The sequence below is a fragment of the Diaphorina citri genome, unplaced genomic scaffold (assembly GCF_000475195.1).
Source record: "Diaphorina citri unplaced genomic scaffold, Diaci psyllid genome assembly version 1.1 scaffold324, whole genome shotgun sequence".
Classification (NCBI taxonomy): Eukaryota; Metazoa; Arthropoda; class Insecta; order Hemiptera; family Psyllidae; genus Diaphorina; species Diaphorina citri.
The window spans coordinates 79,776-90,182 of NW_007377759.1; the positions used below are offsets into that span (position 1 = coordinate 79,776).

Sequence of the window (10,407 nt, forward strand, 5' to 3'; positions counted from 1 at the left end):
CCGTTAATTCTTACTCGGATAGAATGGATTCAAGAATTTTATTTGTGTTATCCAATTTTCCCATTTTATTCATCTTCAATTGTCTTTGAGAAAAAAGCAGTTTGTAAGGACAACTTTGGTTCGATCTACATGTAGGAATCTAAAGATTTACTTTTTTTTTTTAACTTATCTAATTTTCCACTTTTGAACATTCAGGCTGGTAACTATAATCTATAGCTTATAATATCTCTAGCCAGCTAATTAATTTTAAAATTTAAAGTCTTGCTATTTTTTTGGCTGATTGTTTTATCTAAAACATTAATTATTCAATTGACATAAGGTGGGTATGGAATAATTAGGGACCGACCTAGATGTTGTCTTTTGGAGTTTAGGGGACTTTAAAATCCCTGTCAATCCTTTCAATACCGCACCATTACGATACGCCCTTCGGTGATTAAGCTTCAGTGTTGTCCCTGACTTCTGTATAAAAATTGTAAAACTAAAATGTAAATGCTTAAATGTAAATATACAGCTGATTAACTTTCATATTGGTTAGGTTATTGTAAAAATAGTTTTTACCCGAAACTTGTAAAAATACTGTTTTATTTATTACAATTTATTCTTTTTTTTTTTTTTTTTTTTTTTTTTTTTTTTTTTTTTTTTTTTTTTTAACGCTGAAATGGATTAGACAAAAGGGCGAATTTAATATGGCAATCAATTTCTTCCAACTAACTTCTTCTAGCAGTAAAGTACCTTTGTTACTTTCTATTATTTTTTACTTAATATGTCACAGAGTTTCCCTTTTAACTCTATTTGGTGTTGGAAGTTTACATTTACTATTGCAATTGTAAATAAAATAGAGTAAACTGAATCATGTTAATAATGAACCCACACCGACCATTTTGTAGAAAGTATTTTTTTTTTAAATAAATGTAGCTTAATAAATCCTATTGTTACTTTTTTATTATTAGTAAATCTAATGTTATTATAAGGGATTAAGTCGATTAAGTTGTAATCATAGTTCTACTGAACTCTAAAATAATTTATTAAATTTTGAAACTAAGTGTCAAGAAAGATACTGATTGATAACCGGATTTCGAGCACTCAGTTCAAATTCAAACTAGAAAAAGTGTGTCTGCGTTTCTCTGGACCTCTATGAAATTTGTCTAGGAGTCTTTCCCCTTTCAGCAAACTTTCGAAAACCGAACCGATTCCCATGGCGCGCTATCTTGGATTTCCTATGGTTTAGTTAGTAAAGGCGCCATTTCAGTTTTGAAAAGAAAATCGGTTCCGTTTATGATAGGATTATTGAGATAGGTATTGTGGGACATAATAACACAAAGAAATTGCATTTACATTTTTTACAATAAGAGAAAGAGACGTACACCTACAACCGCTTTCTCCTATCCTGTCTTCCTTCTCTCTTCGATTGCGGGACGATAAGACCTTAGCAGTTACAGTTCCCTCTATCAAACCTCTTGAAAAAAGTCCATAAAAATAGCGGTACGTGATGTGTACCTAGACGGTCACCCATCCAACCATGCACAACTTGTCCCGTCTTAACACTCAATATCACCCCGGCCATCATCCGCCCCCGGGGGCTACAGATATATTTTTGCAGTGTTAAAACGTAGGTAGGTACATTTCATTCAGATATTTGTTCGTAGTCAAATCATAACATGTCAAAAAGAAGACGAAGAAGAAAAAAGAGAAGAAGAAGAAAACGAGGAACATATCGTATACTTTCTCTCTGCTTCCGTACTTATCGCTCGTAACGATGACGAAAACATGGTCCCCAATTTCCGGGCAACCTCCGTACCCGAACGGTTATCGAACTAGGCTTTCAAGCTGGATGTCTCGCGTTCGATTCCCGCGAGAGTGGTGCTTGTGGATTTCGGGTTGTACTGAGCCTCGTGAGGATAATTTGATTGTCAAGCTAGCTCAAATGATCTTCGATAAGATCTTGCTTCAGTTCTTTGGATAGGCCTTTATCTCGTACCAAAAGATCAAATTCAATATTTCACAAATTTCAAGTAGGTATAGGGTAAGTGTACCATTTATTCCCCCACCTAAAAAACGTACCATTTATTGGCCCACCTGTACCATACGCCACATAAGTCTGAACTGGACGAACTTTTTCACAAACCTCTTGAAAAAAGTCCATATAAATAGCGGTACGTGTGTACCTAGACGGTCACCCATCCAACCATGCACAACTTGTGCCGTCTTCAGCAACAACACTCAATATCACCCGGCCATCATACTATCATCCGTCCCCGGGGGCTACAGATATATTTTTGCAGTGTTAAAACGTAGGTAGGTACATTTCATTCAGATATTTGTTCGTGGTCAAATCATAACATGTCAAAAAGAAGACGAAGAGGAAGAAGAAAAAAAAGAAGAAGAATAAGAAGAAGAAGAAGAAGAAGAAGAAGAAGAAGAAGAAGAAGAAGAAGAAGAAAACGAGGAACATATCGTATTTTCTCTCTGCTTCCGTTCTTATCGCCCATAACGATGACGAAAACATGGTCCCCAATTTTCTGGAAACCTCCGTACCCGAATGGTTATCGAACTAGGCTTTCAAGCTGGATGTCTCGCGTTCGATTCCCGCGAGAGTGATGCTTGGATTTCGGGTTCTACTGAGCCTCGTGAGGATAATTTGATTGTCAAGCTAGCTCAAATGATTTTCGATAAGATCTTGCTTCAGTTATTTGGATAGGCCTATATCTCGTACCAAAAGATCAAATTCAATATTTCACAAATTTCAAGTAGGTATACTTTTCTTCAAACAAGAGCTTTTTCAAGAACCGATAATAGATGGACACTAAGATCAACGGACTGGTACCCAAGAGGAAATAAAAGAAAAAGAGGAAGACCAAACACAAGATGGGAAGATCCACTCAAGAAATCAGTAGGACTACTCTGGAAGAGAGTAGCTCAAGATAGAGATAGATGGAAGCTTTGCGACCTGCAGCATTGGAGAGACATCAACAATCGCTGAAATCACGGGTCCATCAAGAGATCAAGAGATATTGTCATGTCTAGTGGAAAGTGCAAAATGTAAAGTAGGTACAAAGCTGTATGGAATAGCCCCCTGCCCTGCCCTGGGCATTTCAATAATCCCAATGACTGATTCCTATACCGCCTTGTTGTGGGTTCGTTTTCATAAATCTAGCGAAACACAAACCCAAAACAAGGTGGTAGGAAATAGTCATGAGATTTTGCAATGAAATCACGAAAATGATCAAGACAAACGAAATATTAGGTACCGATTTTCGAAATTCAGGAATCTCAAAAAGTTTTTGCAAGGAAATCATGAGCCAGCCTAGTTGGTTGATAGCGCGTCTGCCCTTATTTTCTTTCCCTTTTATTCTTAATATTTTTAGTTTTATTGATTTCTTCTATCATATATTGTCATGTCTAGTGGAAAGTGCGAAATGTAAAGTAGGTACAAAGCTGTATGGAATAGCCCCCTGCCCTGCCCTGGGCATTTCAATAATCCCAATGACTGATTCCTATACCGCCTTGTTGGGTTCGTTTTCATAAATCTAGCGAAAACAAACCCAAAACAAGGTGGTAGGAAATAGTCATGATATTTTGCAATGAAATCACGAAAATGATCAAGACAAACGAAATAGGTACCGATTTTCGAAATTCAGGAATCTCAAAAAGTTTTTGCAAGGAAATCATGAGCCAGCCTAGTTGGTTGATAGCGCGTCTGCCTTGTAACTGCTAGTCCTTGGGTTCCCAGTATAATGTTCGTTCTCGGATCGGCTGGCTTTCTCCTATCCTGTCTTCCTTCTCTCTTCAATTTCGGGACGATAAGACCTGCGCCTGCGCAGTTACAGTTCCCTCGAGGGGATCGAAACCCCGTTTTTCAAAATTCTCGAACCACGTGCTTTCTGGCAGAGGTTCCATGCTCTGTTCAATGGTGAACTCGTACGAACAAAAATCTATTAATAAAAAAAAAGCAAAAAACACACAAAGTTATAAAAATATCAAAACCTACACGGTTTCTAAGAGAGAGAGAGAGAGAGAGAGAGAGAGAGAGAGAGAGAGAGAGAGAGAGAGAGAGAGAGAGAGAGAGAGAATGTAAAAATAAAAATTAATAATAATAGGGAAAGCCCCGTGTCATGTTTTCTTACTAAACGTTCGTAGGAGGGTTGGAGAGTCGGTGTGAGTGACTTTGCTCACTTGACAACACTGTAGATATCAAAGAAATAAGAAAAAAACGAAAATATAATAAGAATAGAAGAAAAAACAATACATATAGGTAAATAAGTGGAAATAAATATAAAAGAAGTAGTAGTAGTCGGTGGCCGAACGTCAAAAAAGCTGGATTTTGTCAGGAAAGCACCAAATTTGGCATGGACCTTCATTTGAACCATATAAAACTTTTAGGAAGGGGTGACACCAAAAATCATGCACACGAACAAAATGGCGGCCAAAAAAGGGGGTTTTTCAAGAATATCTCGTTTCCGGTAATTTTTTTTTTTTCTAATAACAATGAATTAGAAAGTTGTTTGTATTTCTATTTCCTACATTTTATACAGTTACATTTTTTCTCTAGGATGTACCGCAATCTTGTACCGTAATTATTTTTCCAATATGGCGGCTAAAAAGAGCTTTTGGGACAATATCTCGTTTCCGGGAATTTTTTTCGAAAAACAATGAATTAGAAAGTTGTTTGTACTTTTATTTCCTACATTTTATACATTTTCACTTTTCCTCTTGGATGTACCGTAATGATTTATCCAACATGGCCGCCAAAAAAAGAGGTTTTCTCACAATATCTCGTTTCCGGTAATTTTTTTCCAACAACAATGAATTAGAAAGTTGTTGAAAGTGAGGATTGGCAAGAAAACAGAAGTGGAAGAACAAGAGTTTTATAATAACAATCGAAAAATGAAGAAAGAAATTTATGTACTCATATTACATATAGACTAGATGTGAAAATGTGAAAACTAACTAAAATGAAGAAAAGAACTTTTTTTTTTTCTTTATTGGTACCTGTACCTAGGTATATGAAGAGTATAAAGATCTTTTGGCTTACCGAAGGGTAAGAAACCGAACCAAAAATCCGCTTCCCTGTATCGTCACTTTCCTCTACCTACTCTATGCGCTATGCTCTCTGCTCCACTCAATACCTACTCTATGCGCTATATGCTCTCTGCTCCACTCAATACCTACTCTATATCGGGAAAATGATTGATTAGAAATTTGAGGCTTATGAACTGTTTAGTTCCTCAAAGGATAATTATGAGGGATACATACCTAAATAGATAGAAGATCATGTCTTGAAATATTTGATACCTCAATAAATACCTACTACTAATCCACATTGGTTTTTCTTTAGTGTTTCTTGAAATTTTAGCACCCCGTTAATTTTACTCGGATGACAATCGAAGAATTTTATTTGTGTTATCAATTTTCCATTTTATTCAGTCTTCAATGTCTTGAGAAAAAGCAGTTTGTAGGACAACTTTGGTTCTATCTAAAACATATTCATTGACTAAGGTGGGTATGGAATGAATTAGGGACCGACCTAGGTGTTGTCTTTTGGAGTTTAGGGGACTTTAAATCCCTGTGAATCCTTTCAATACCGCACCATGTCACGCCCTTCGGTGATTAAGCTTCAGTGTGTCCCCTGACTTAGGTACTATATAAAAATTGTAAACTAAAATGTAAATGTTAAATGTAAATATACAGCTGATTAATAGCTTTCATATTGGTTTAGGTTATTGTAAAATAGTTTTTATTCGAACTTTGTAAAATACTTTTGTATTTACTTATAATTTATTCATGTTCTTAAATTGCATTTTTTTTACGTTAACTGAAATGGAGTAGACAAAAGGGCGAATTTAATATGGCAATCAATTTCTTCCAACTAACTTCTTCTAGAAGTCAAGTACCTTTGTTACTTTCTATTATTTTTTACTCAATATGTCACAGAGTTTCCCTTTTAAGTCTATTTGGTGTTGGAAGTTTACATTTACTATTGCAATTGTAAATAAAATAGATCAGACTGAATCATGTTAATAATGTAATGAATCCACACCGACTTTGTAGAAAGTATTTTTAAAATAAATGTAGCTTAAATAAATCCTATTGTTATTTTTCTATTATTAGTAAATCTAATTTTATTATAAGGGATTAAGTCGATTAGGTTGTAATCATAGTTCTACTGAACTCTAAAATAATTAAATTTTGAAACTAAGTGATACGAAAGATACTGATTGATAACCGGATTTTGAGCACTCACTTCAAATTCAAACTAGAAAAAGTGTGTCTGCGTTTCTCTGGACCTCTATGAAATTTGTCTAGGAGTCTTTCCCCTTTCAGCAAACTTTTAAATCACCCTCGTAAGAGAGGAAGTTTAACAAATCCGTAGTTAATCAAAATCCTTGGACCTTATTGTACCCTTTGCAAAATCATGTTGTTATTGTTATTATTCTTAATAATAAGTTTATTAAACATCCCACACTCCTAAACACATCTACCTTATTAGTCTATTTCTCTAAAGAGTCTAAAGTCTACATTTGATAGTATACCTACAAGGAATTTTATGCTAATTTCACAAAGGGTCTACTCGTCTGCGGGACCCTGTACATCGGTTGGAAAAATGTGTAATAAAATCATTTAAAAAATATTTTAATTCGCTTCATCTAGCATCAAGGTCGTGTATGATTTATTCACCAGGGTCCGAAAGGTCAAGCATGAAAAACTGAGATCCGAAAATTATTGTCTTTCTTTTATGAAAATAATAAAATCATCGTTTTTAATATTGGGGAGTTTTTCAATAAGAGAAAGAGTCAGCTCCAATGGCGTAGTGGTCACTGCACTCGCCTTGCACGCGGGAGACCCGGGTTCGATTCCCGGCGGGGTCAAGAAATTAGCGCTATTTTGGATTTCCTATTCCTATGGTTTAGTTAGTAAAGGCGCCATTTCAGTTTTGAAAAGAAAATCGGTTCCGTTTCCGAAAGTTTCCTGGGAAGAAAATAAAGCCTTTCTTAAATTATTTTATGTGTCTGAAAATCGTTTAATAAAAAGATCTTTATATCAGTTAGATGTTATATATGTATAAATTGTACTTATTTTCTTTCCCTTTTATTCTTAATATTTTTAGTTTTATTGATTTCTTCTATCATATATTGTATACAGCGATTACGATGTTCAACGAACCTGTCAAGATCAATATTCGAAGAGGAGTCAGGCAGGGCGATGTAATTTCTCCAAATCTGTTTACATCCATACTGGAAAATCTCCTAAGCTAAACCAAAGTTCCCATTTTGTGAAAAACGCCAATATCGGGCAAAATATCTGAAAGATCAAATCGTATTCCTGTTCAAAATTGCTAGAAAATGGTAGATTTGTAAGTTACGAATTAAATTTGAGAACCTTTGATTCTTGGCTCGTTTAGAAAAGATGGGAAACAGGACTCAGTTTGCTCACTTTTGAGGTTTTTTTTTTCCTATTGAGTCATTGAGTTTTAATTTTGATTTATTGGCTCTCGTTCTGTCTGATGAATACACATACAGTATCAACTTCGACCTTTATACCTACTGGCAATGTGGCAATAGGTACTGGTATTAGTATCAGTATCATTCTAATATTATTTATTTATAACACCGGTCTATTAATGACAAATGTACCGGTCTATTTGTATAATATTGATTGTCGCATTCATCGACATCTATTTAAAGATGCGCCTGAGACATTCTGGAGTGCAACACTTGCTATGCATAGACTCTAATAATCTACAAAATTATGTAGGTACGTATGCTAGAATATATTTTTTGTGTACGTATTATATACTATGGAGTTTTAGTATATGAACATCAATCGAATTCCCAATAGTATTAGCATTGTCATTTTATAAATTTATGCTATTGCATTGTCAGCCGACCATCATTCACACAGTATGTATGTAGAAACTAGAAACTCGATATGAATAAAGAAAAATGAGGAAAATTTCAATTTTTGCTGTTGAACTCACTGAGAAAAGGAACCATGGGATGCAATAGTCCTACATACTGGACTTCGCACACGGGAATTTCGTTAGAAAAGACCCCCATTTCAATGTAATGTAGAAAAAGTTGAAAATGCGGAACTTATTGCATAAGTCTGGTACGAGTAATCTAATAAGAACATTTCCTTTATCCCTTTGTTGAACATTTTTTGCCCAATTTCATCAAAATTAGACAAAGGGCGGACCTAGTCGTGTGAGAGGTCTGTATGTGGATCGTACCTACCTACTTTGTACAGTGTACACGTATGTATGCTTATGTATTACATTTATGTGTATTGTACAGTACATATGGGTATTATAATATAACACATATTACTCCGTATGTAAATAGGTAGGTATAGCACTCGTTTCAGAAAAATAAAACCGTAATAAACACAGACCAAGAAAAACCACCATGGTGCCTTAGGCTAAGGAGTCTAAGGAATGCATGCTTATCTCCTTAACCTCAGGCACCATGGTGCCTTAGGCTAAGGAGTCTAAGGAATGCATGCTTATCTCCTTAACCTCAGACACCATGGTGCCTTAGGCCTTAGGCTAAGGAGTCTAAGGAATGCATGCTTATCTCCTTAACCTCAGACACACGCTGCACAGTCAGAAGATGATTTTATGTTCTTTGAGAGAAGTAGACGAGAAACTTGAAGAAATCATAAAAAAAAGTAGAAGCAGCAAGAAAATTGAAGAGTTATGGGTACTTTAAACGTTTTAACCACGGTAGGTACGCCTTTTTGAGGTATGTACCTATAAACGGGGGTAGTTTGTCTCCGGATATAGGTAATTGACTTTTTCCGCTTCAAGTTTTTGGCCGTCGCACATAGAAGATTCCAATGCCGCATGCCGTCTGAAAATTCGAACCTATGAAAATGATGGAGACCTCTCACACTGGAGTCTTGGGTCTCCTAGAGTGTGAGAGGTCTGTATCATTTTCTTACCTAGATTTGGATTTTCAGGCGGCATCGCGCGATTCCGCATTAAAAGTCGCACGATTGCGCTTCTAATTTGCGGCGGGCCCAAGTAGTATACCCATGTACATATTCCACTTTCGAAGTAAAACTTAACGTCTACGAAAATCGAACCTGGGACTCTCTGATCAAGCTACTCCGCTGCTATCGTATTCTCTTCAGAGTTTGATGTTTTGCCAAACTATGTATCTCATCGTGATTGATTGCCGCCAGAAATAAAATTGATCTGTCCGCAAATAAAACTTGCCTCCCATTTATGTATTGATGGATGTTGTGCATAGGGTTTTCATATTATTATCTTCTAAACATAACACGTAGGTAGGTACTTCATATGTGTTGAAGTTGAAATTTAGCCAGCCTAGTTAGCTTGGAGGGTAGGGAGTTTGCTTTGTAAGCGCTAGGTCGCGGTTTAGATTCCCGCCGGGGCGAACTTTATTTCAAATAGATAAGGTTCTTTTTCGGAACGGCTGGCTTTCCCCTATCATGTCCTCTTTTTCCTCTTTGAGTCGAAAAAAAGTTGACCCCGCTGAAAATCGAACACGGGCCTCCGGTGTGCAATTCTAGTATGTTTTACAGCAGGCTCTCACCGGACGAAACGAATTTTTCTTCGTCGACATTTTTCTTTTTTTTTTTTTCGTGAGGCGTGTACAAATGAATTAGTGTTAGTGTGTTCACATTGCCAACGAAGAAAAATTCGGAAACGAGTTTAACTTCGGACGAAGAAAAGTTCGTGACGAAGAAAACTTCGGCAGTGTGACCAGGGTTTTATCCACTCGGCCACGGAGATTGCTTTCAATATGAACAAGCTTTATGCCAATAAACTCGTTAACATGTTACCGAATGAAAATAAAAATAGATTTCTGTCTGCAATATAGAAACGATTTGTTACACGTTATATAGGTACATCACATATCAATCAGAATATATGCTGCCTATATCAGGGCCGTATCCAGGATTTTGTCGAGGGGATGGTCCGAGAGGTCCGAGAGTCAAAACAGTGATGTACCAGGGGTGGAGGTGCTCCAAAAGGGAGGGGGGGGGGGCATTTAGACTCAGTGTATTTAGACTAAGTGACGAGGCGTTAAGTTTTCTAAAGGAAGACTTAGAATTTATTTTTATAGGGATATGCATAAAGGACTCAATACACGCCGTACCGCTACTATTTCATACTAACGTACCCAACTTATACACCAGGGCCGTATTTAGAAAGGGAGAAGGCCTCCCCCCCTAGAGCTCAATTTTTTCCCCTTTGAGGCGCTTTACCTCTGGAATACCAAGTATCCTCCGAAACTGTAACGCTCCAAAAATTTGGAGCATCCACCCCCCGGTACATAACTATTTGGACTCTCGCCCCCCCCCCCCAAACGACCCGAACTTACTAAAACTTACCCAAATATATTACTATGGTGTTTTTCACTCAGAAATAACCCAAACTCACCA

The 10,407-nt window shown here is 36.6% G+C and overlaps 1 protein-coding gene across 1 annotated transcript in view; it reads left to right on the plus strand.

Moving 5' to 3' along the window:
• LOC113466743 overlaps positions 1–6,285 on the plus strand; it is a 29,239-nt gene extending 22,954 nt beyond the window's left edge. The window contains exon 5 of the mRNA XM_026822404.1: positions 5,175–6,285. The gene's annotated coding sequence lies outside the window, so the exon portion shown is untranslated. The remainder of the gene's footprint in view (positions 1–5,174) is intronic.
• Positions 6,286–10,407: the final 4,122 nt, after the last annotated feature.